Raw genomic sequence first — 7,567 nt, forward strand, 5'->3', positions numbered from 1 at the left:
CAATTATTATTTGATACCCTGCTAATGACTCAGACATTGATTGAATTCTGTAATTATTACAATTAAAAATAACATTATTACTCTGAGTTTCAAACCAAGTGTTTTCTGACTAATTCAACAACCAGTGATAAAATAGTCTTATCACATTATCCGTGGCCCTCATTATATACTTAATATAGAATGATAACTTTGCTTTTTTTATAAAAAAAGATTTTATTTGTCTATTTGAGAGAGACAGAGATAGCGAGAGAGAGCACAGCAGGGAAGAAAGGGAGAAGCAGGCTTCCCACCCAGCAGGGAGCCTAATGTGGGGCTCAATCCCAGGACCCAGGACCCAGGGATCATGATCTGAGCTGACGGCAGATGCTTAACCGACTGAGCCACCCAGGTGCCCTGGAATGATAACTTTGTGAATAATCTCTCACTCTGTGCAGATTTTAGAATATCACTCCTTGTTTGCATTCCTCAGGGTACAAAATGAGTAAGCAGGATAGAGTCTCAATATTTATGTTGTAAATGAACTGAGCGAACTATGTAATACCTTAATGTGGACAAAGCAAGTGTATCCAAATTGGTTTTCACAGAGTGAGTTTTCTAACAAAATAGAACTGGCTGTTAGGGAACTGGAAGAGAGAAATGGTAAGATTTCCAGGTTTCATACAGCTACAAGTCTGTACATCTATGTGACTAGTTTAAAGAGTAATTTAGATTTCATAGACAACAACAAAAAACTTAGAAGCACCTATAGCAATGTAGCATATATTAATTAAGTGTCAGGTGAAAGAACAAAGAAAGTGGGAATTTTAATTAAGGCTGGGAAAAATTGGCTCTGAATGACAGATACTGACAGATACAACCAGGGTTTCAAATTAAAAACTCATCACAGTGAGGGTAAGAGACTTTCTAGGTTTACTCTGGCCAAGTACAGTAATGATAAGGAAACGCTTTTTTTTTTTTTTTTTTAAAGCAGAATTAATTAGTTCTTTACTTTCAGTATCGTCATGTTGCTATTAGAACATCAGCGTTCTATTTGACCTTTTCTCTCCCCATCCTTCTAAGCCCTGTATCAGTCTAAGCAGCATTATACATTCAAGATAAATCATTAAATTACCAAGTTTTTCTCATCTGCAGTCCAGAAATTTGTGGCAGCCCCATTTTTCCCTCAAAAATGGTTTAGAAGGTAGAAGTAACTGGACAGAAGGACATTTGGTAATTGACTAAATAGTATTGGCAATAAATTTAATCATTCCTAAACAGTGAAAATGATCTTTGAAGCTTTATTTTCAGAATAAGCTGAACATAGTTCTCAAATATGAAACATTCACAGCACTAAGAAATAGAAGATGACATGAACTCAAGATATCAAGCATATTTAATTAAACAGCCTTCATGAAACATTCAAATAAACAATTGTTTTAGAGCGAACAAACAACTTTGTATAGCTTTACTCATTTCATGTTTGCTTATTTCACAAAGACAGTTTTTATTCTGATTTGTTATAATGCCAAATTACATGCTGGGAGCACTCATAATAGTTTTGCAATTTAGCTAAATATTTGCACAGTTTTATTACAATGTTGATTTTTGTAAATTTGTTAAATATCTCCTCTGCAGCGTTTGCTTAGTTCCTCTTTTAGTTCACACATGTAGTCCACTCACATTATCTACACTAATGCTTAAGAGAAAGAACACTGGTATCTTGAAACAAAAGAGGACTCGGGAGCGACTAAGAGTAGCATTTACTATCATACCGTCACATTTCAACCTCAAGCATACACATAACATGCATCTTTATCCAACCTCATGCTCTTCTGGTTTTCCTTAAAGCACCATATAGGGGAAATAATCCAAGAAAATAGTGAGATGAAAGAGATAATTTGTGATTTTGGCTGGAAGGTAGGAGAATGACACATATTGTGTGTCTGAGTATTGATATGTATTAATATTACACTTGCCCAGAGCACAGTGAGCCAGGAGATACAGACATGAGACATCACAGGGGATACAAATGAGGGTAATATTCTGGACTCTGCTTAGGGAGATAAGATACAAATAGGAACAATTATCAAGCACTTGATCCAATCACTCGATTTGAATTCCACCAAGAATCCTAGAAAAATCTCTCTGCTGATGTATTTGCATTGATTTCAATATTCTGTTATCAATGACCTCCCTTGCAAGCACATGCCCACAAAATCTGAGTGAAGTTTTATGAAAAGTTAGAAAGATTCAGAAGATAAAACCCATAGTCTATTGTTGCAATGTTTTGATCACAGAATGAGGAACCTTCAGCATGTTCGGGAGCATGTCTCACTTCACTAGCTGCATTACCTAGGCTGCCCAGGTCCCTTTGAAGTGATGTGATGGCCATATCCCATCTCCACCATCTGCATGGTCACCCTGGTAACAGTCATGTAGGGTCCCTGGAGGCTAGACTGTCCTCTGCTGGTGCAACCCAACATTTCCAGGCCATGGCTTCTCTTAGACATCCAAGTCATCTCTAGTCTTTGGGGATTTATGGAACAAACATCTCATGAATGTCAGCATTTACCAGGCCACTAACCACCTTAGATATTTGCAAGAGAAACTTTGAGGAATTCTTTTAATTTGACTGATGTTCTCAGCAGTTCCATTTTACACTGCAGTTCTAGCACGTGGGTGCCAGAGCTATGGGAAACTACTTCTTGGACTAACCCTTTATTTTACAGTTCAACCCCAGCCACAAACACTGGACTCAGGACAGGGGTTACTGTGACTCTAAATGTCACTTAGCTCACACTCATTCTAAATTTTACAGTAGTAGACAAATAATAAAGTAAAATCAAAACCTCTTTTTGAAAAGAACCATAAAATTTATAAAATTCTATTCACAGTGATCTAAAAAAGAGAGAGAGAGAGAGAGAGAAGATAAAAATGACCTCCATCAGGAATGAAAAAGGGGGCATTATCTATACATCCTGCAGACATAGAGGGTAATAAGGCCATATGATGAACAACTTTATGCCAATACTTGCAAATTAAATGGACAAGTTCCTTGAAAGACATAACATGACAAATCTGAATTGAGAAAAATTAGAAAATCTGGTTGATCTCATTCTTTCAAAGTTCAATGGTAAATTCAATAAACATTTCAGAATGAGAGAACCCCAATTCTAGACATCTCTTTCAAAAAGTAGAGAAGGAAGAAAGGCTTGTCAACTCATTTTTTTTAATATAATTTTTTATTTTTTATAAACATATATTTTTATCCCCAGGGGTACAGGTCTGTGAATCACCAGGTTTACACACTTCACAGCACTCACCAAAGCACATACCCTCCCCAATGTCCATAATACCACCCCCTATTGTCAACTCATTTTATGAGGTTAAGAGTACCCTTATGTGGAAACCAGATGAAAATATTCCAAGAAAAGGAAGGAACAGATTGATATTCCTCATGAACATAGTCACAAATATCCTAAACAAAATATTAAGGCCTCTTTGGGTTAGGTGAGGTTATTTAATTATGTTTGGTCAATGATTATGGGTAGAATCTACATGTGTTAGTTCTCTGCTGAAGTGTTTCTTGCTAATGTAAAACTCTGCAAAGCTCTTGCTTTCCCACTGCTATACACCAGAGACAATTTTTGAGATAGTAGTTGTTCCTTGGAATGAGGTTGTAGTAAAGCAGGACCTCCTGGTGACCTGCAAACGACTTCTTGTGTGAGAGAAAACCAAAAACAGGCAAAAACAGCTTTATTGTGTAAAGCCAAAGAGATTTTGGAGATTTTTGTTAAAGCAGCATAACCTATATTATCCTGATGGTATAAGCTATGAGATCTGCAGGTATGTCCATGCTAAATACCCATTTTGTAACACCTATATTAATGTTATTGTGGTGTGTCATCATGGGATTAATAAGCTTTTACACACGTAGTAAAACATGAGGTCATTATGGATCAGGACCTCAGAGATGTGAGTGAAAAGGCTCAGAAGGGAGCAAAAGAGATGGGTTTGGGTTTTCAGTTTTTTCTAGGAGATGACGCAAGCCAGTTACCTCCTTCACATTTCTTTTAGTGATTCCTCTTGTTCTTCCTGACTGCTCTGTGAAACCATTGCCCAAAGTTCCAATTTTGCTTTAAAATTCTCACTTGTCATTACTGCCTTGATATTTTATCATTTTCTGCATACTTCCTTACATATCTACCTAGATGTCTTCCAAATCAATTTCCCTATAAGGGGCACTATTTCTGAGAACTGATGAGAGATTTATGTGCCTTATAGTATCTAGTTGTACTCAAACTGTTATTCATTATTCACAGATTCTGTATTTGCATATTTGCCTACTCACCAAAATTCATTTGTGACCTCCCAAATCAATACCTGTGTCATACTTGTGGTCATTTGTGGACATGCATAGAATGGTAAAAAAAAAAAAAATTTGAGCTGTTTGACATGCATGGTCCCAGCAGAGACTGAACAAGCTAGTGCTGTCTTATTTCGGCTCCCATACTGTCATTTTTGTGGTCTGTTTAGTGCCATGGTTTTTCCTCTTTTGTGATTTTTGTTGGTGATTTTGCTATTCGACATGGCCCGAAAGCACAGTGTTGAAGTGCTGTCCAGCATTCCTAAGAACAAGAAGGCTGTGACGCGATTTATGCAGCACAAATACGTTTTAGATAAGCTTTGTGTCAGGAAGAATTATAATGCTGTTGTATGTGTCAAAAAGAAAATCACAGGCCCAAAATGTTGTTACTTAAGCCAGGTCACCAAATCTGGACTTAATACCTAACCTTACTGCAGTTTTAACCTCCCTCAGAAGTGTAGTCTTAATTGGTGAGTCAGGAATCTTCTGCTCAACTTCAGGGAGGAAGATGTCACATGGGCCCTCTCCTTCCCCCAGAAGAACAGGTTATCTGCCAACAAGACACCTGAACTTCCTCTTAAGGGAAGGTGATTTTGCCTGGAACAATTCTTTCTTTACTTTTGCTAATAACTTTTTGACCCAATTTCCTTTCATAAAAGGCTTCCATTTGTACAACTCCTCCAAACTCCCCACTATTTGCTAGATGGGATGCTGCCTAATTCATAAACCCAATTCAGGGGTGCCTCAGTGGCCCAGCTGGTTAAGCATCTGGCTTTGGCTCAGGTCATGACCCTAGGGGCCTGGGATCAAGCCCTGAGCTGGGCTCCCTGCTCAGTGGGGAGTCCGCTGCTCCCTCTTCCTCTGATCCCCTTACCTGCTCGTGCTCTCCCTCGTATGCTCTCTCTCTCAGATGAATAAATAAAAAAACTTTAAAAAAAATAAAGCCAATTTGATCTTCAAATTAATTTTTTTTAACAGCTGTGAGTTCAGTGTTAAAAAAATTAGCAATATATATTTAACGAGGTGTACATAAACAAGGTTATAGATTCATCTGTTGACAAAAATGCTGTGACCAGTTGGTAGCAGGAACCTAACCTTGTCTTTATCCTAGGAGCAATGGTTCGGTATTTGCTAATGCAATATTATGGGGAGTTTATCGAGTGTAATTACTGTGAATAATAAGAAACAACTCTGTTTCCTTCTGAGAATCTTCTTGTATCTCACAGAAAACTTGCTTGGAAGAAAGTTCACATACTTAACAGATAAAAGATCCCTCATTTTTTTAACATTTGACTTGTAACATAGTAATATATACTCAGTAATGTTCATAAAGCACACTAATCTTAAATGAAGAGTTAACTGATTTTTTTAATATACATATACACTTCTGACACCCCAATTGGAACATTTATTATTTAATATTAATATTAATTAATATATTATATAGAATATAATCAATTACTATTAATATTAATATAAAATTATAATATTGATATTTAATATTAATAATATTTAATATTATTATTATTATTGGAACTTTTCAATAATTCCAATAAAATTCCTTCATTTCCTTTTAAAGCCAATATCCTCAGCCTGAGGTAAGCATTCTTCTGACATCTATCACTACCTATTTTGTCTGATTTTTGACTGCATGTAAATAGAATCACCCCATCTGTATGCACCCTTTGATGTCCATCACCTTTTGTTCAACATAATGTTTGTGTAACAGTTGTGTTCATCAGTAGTGCGTTCATCGTATATTACTGTGTAGTATTCCATTATATGAATTAACCAAAATGTTTCTATCCAATAGATCTGTCCCTGGTTGGTAGACATTTAGATTATTTCTATTTTTAGGCTATGATGAATAAAATTGCTTTGAACATACTGTGTGTGTATTTTGGTGGACATGTAGACAATTTTTGTGAAGGTACAGCTAGGATTGGAACTGATGGATGTTCCCACATCATAGGATAGATGTAGGTTTATCTTTACTAGACGTGGTCAGTTTTCCTAAATTGCTTAATGTCTTCCTCCCTCCCACCCCAATTAAGAATGTGTGAGAGTTCCAGTTGATCACTACTTACCAACATTTTCTATACAACTTTTTATTTGTTTGTTTTATATTTCAGTCATTCTAACGAGTGTGAAATTCTGTGTCATTGTGGTTTTAATTTGTATTTCCCTGGTGACTAACAATATTGGTCATTTAATGATATGTATTAATTAAATTAATTAGCTTGCTGTTCTTTTGTGTTCTGTTTAAGCAATACTGTTCATTCCAATGTCATAAAAATATTCTATGCTATATTCAAGAAGCTTTAAAATTTTATCTCTTAAATTTAGGGCTTTTGGTATAAATATGGATATCCAATTGTTCCAGCACTATCTTTTTAAAAAACGATCCATTAAAAAAAAAAACAAACCATTAGCTTTTAAAATAAATTTATTTATTTATTTATTTATTTTAGAGATTTTATTCATTTATTTGACAGAGAGAGATCACAAGTAGGCAGAGAGGCAGGCAGAGGGAGAGGGAGAGGCAGGCTCCCTGCCACACAGAGAGCCCATGCAGGGCTTGATCCCAGGACCCCGAGATCATGACCTGAGCCAAAGGCAGAGGCTTAACCCACTTAGCCACCCAGATGCCTCACCTCCTAAAATGTAAATAAAATGAATCTGTCTTAAATCAACTGATCATATATGTATGGTCTATTTCCATACATTTTTCTATTATGCTGTTTTTTTTTGTCTGTCCCTTGCACTAATTATTATAGTCCCTTAATTTTTATAGTTTTATAGTAAGTCTTAAAATCTAGTGCCATATGCCCTACATCACTGTCTTTTTCAAAGTTTTCTGGAGTATTCTATATCTTTGTAGTTTCCCACACATTTTTGTTGTTATTATAGTTGTCATACAATATTATATTAGATTCAGGTCTACAACATAGTCAGTCAACATTTATATACATTACAAAGTGATCACTGTGATAAATCTCATCACCATCCATCACCATACAAAGTTGTTACATATTGTTAATTATATTCCTTATGATGTACATTGTATTCCCATGTCCTATACACTTCTAAATCAACCTTTCAATTTCCTCTGGAAATAACCTTCTGAGATTTGAACTGGAATTGTATTGAATATATAGATAATGTTGCTAATGACTAAGATCCATTGTCTATGGACATTTATTAAGATATTTTAAAATTTAG

This window comes from Mustela nigripes, chromosome 4, assembly GCF_022355385.1.
Source record: "Mustela nigripes isolate SB6536 chromosome 4, MUSNIG.SB6536, whole genome shotgun sequence".
In the NCBI taxonomy this organism is placed as follows: domain Eukaryota; kingdom Metazoa; phylum Chordata; class Mammalia; order Carnivora; family Mustelidae; genus Mustela; species Mustela nigripes.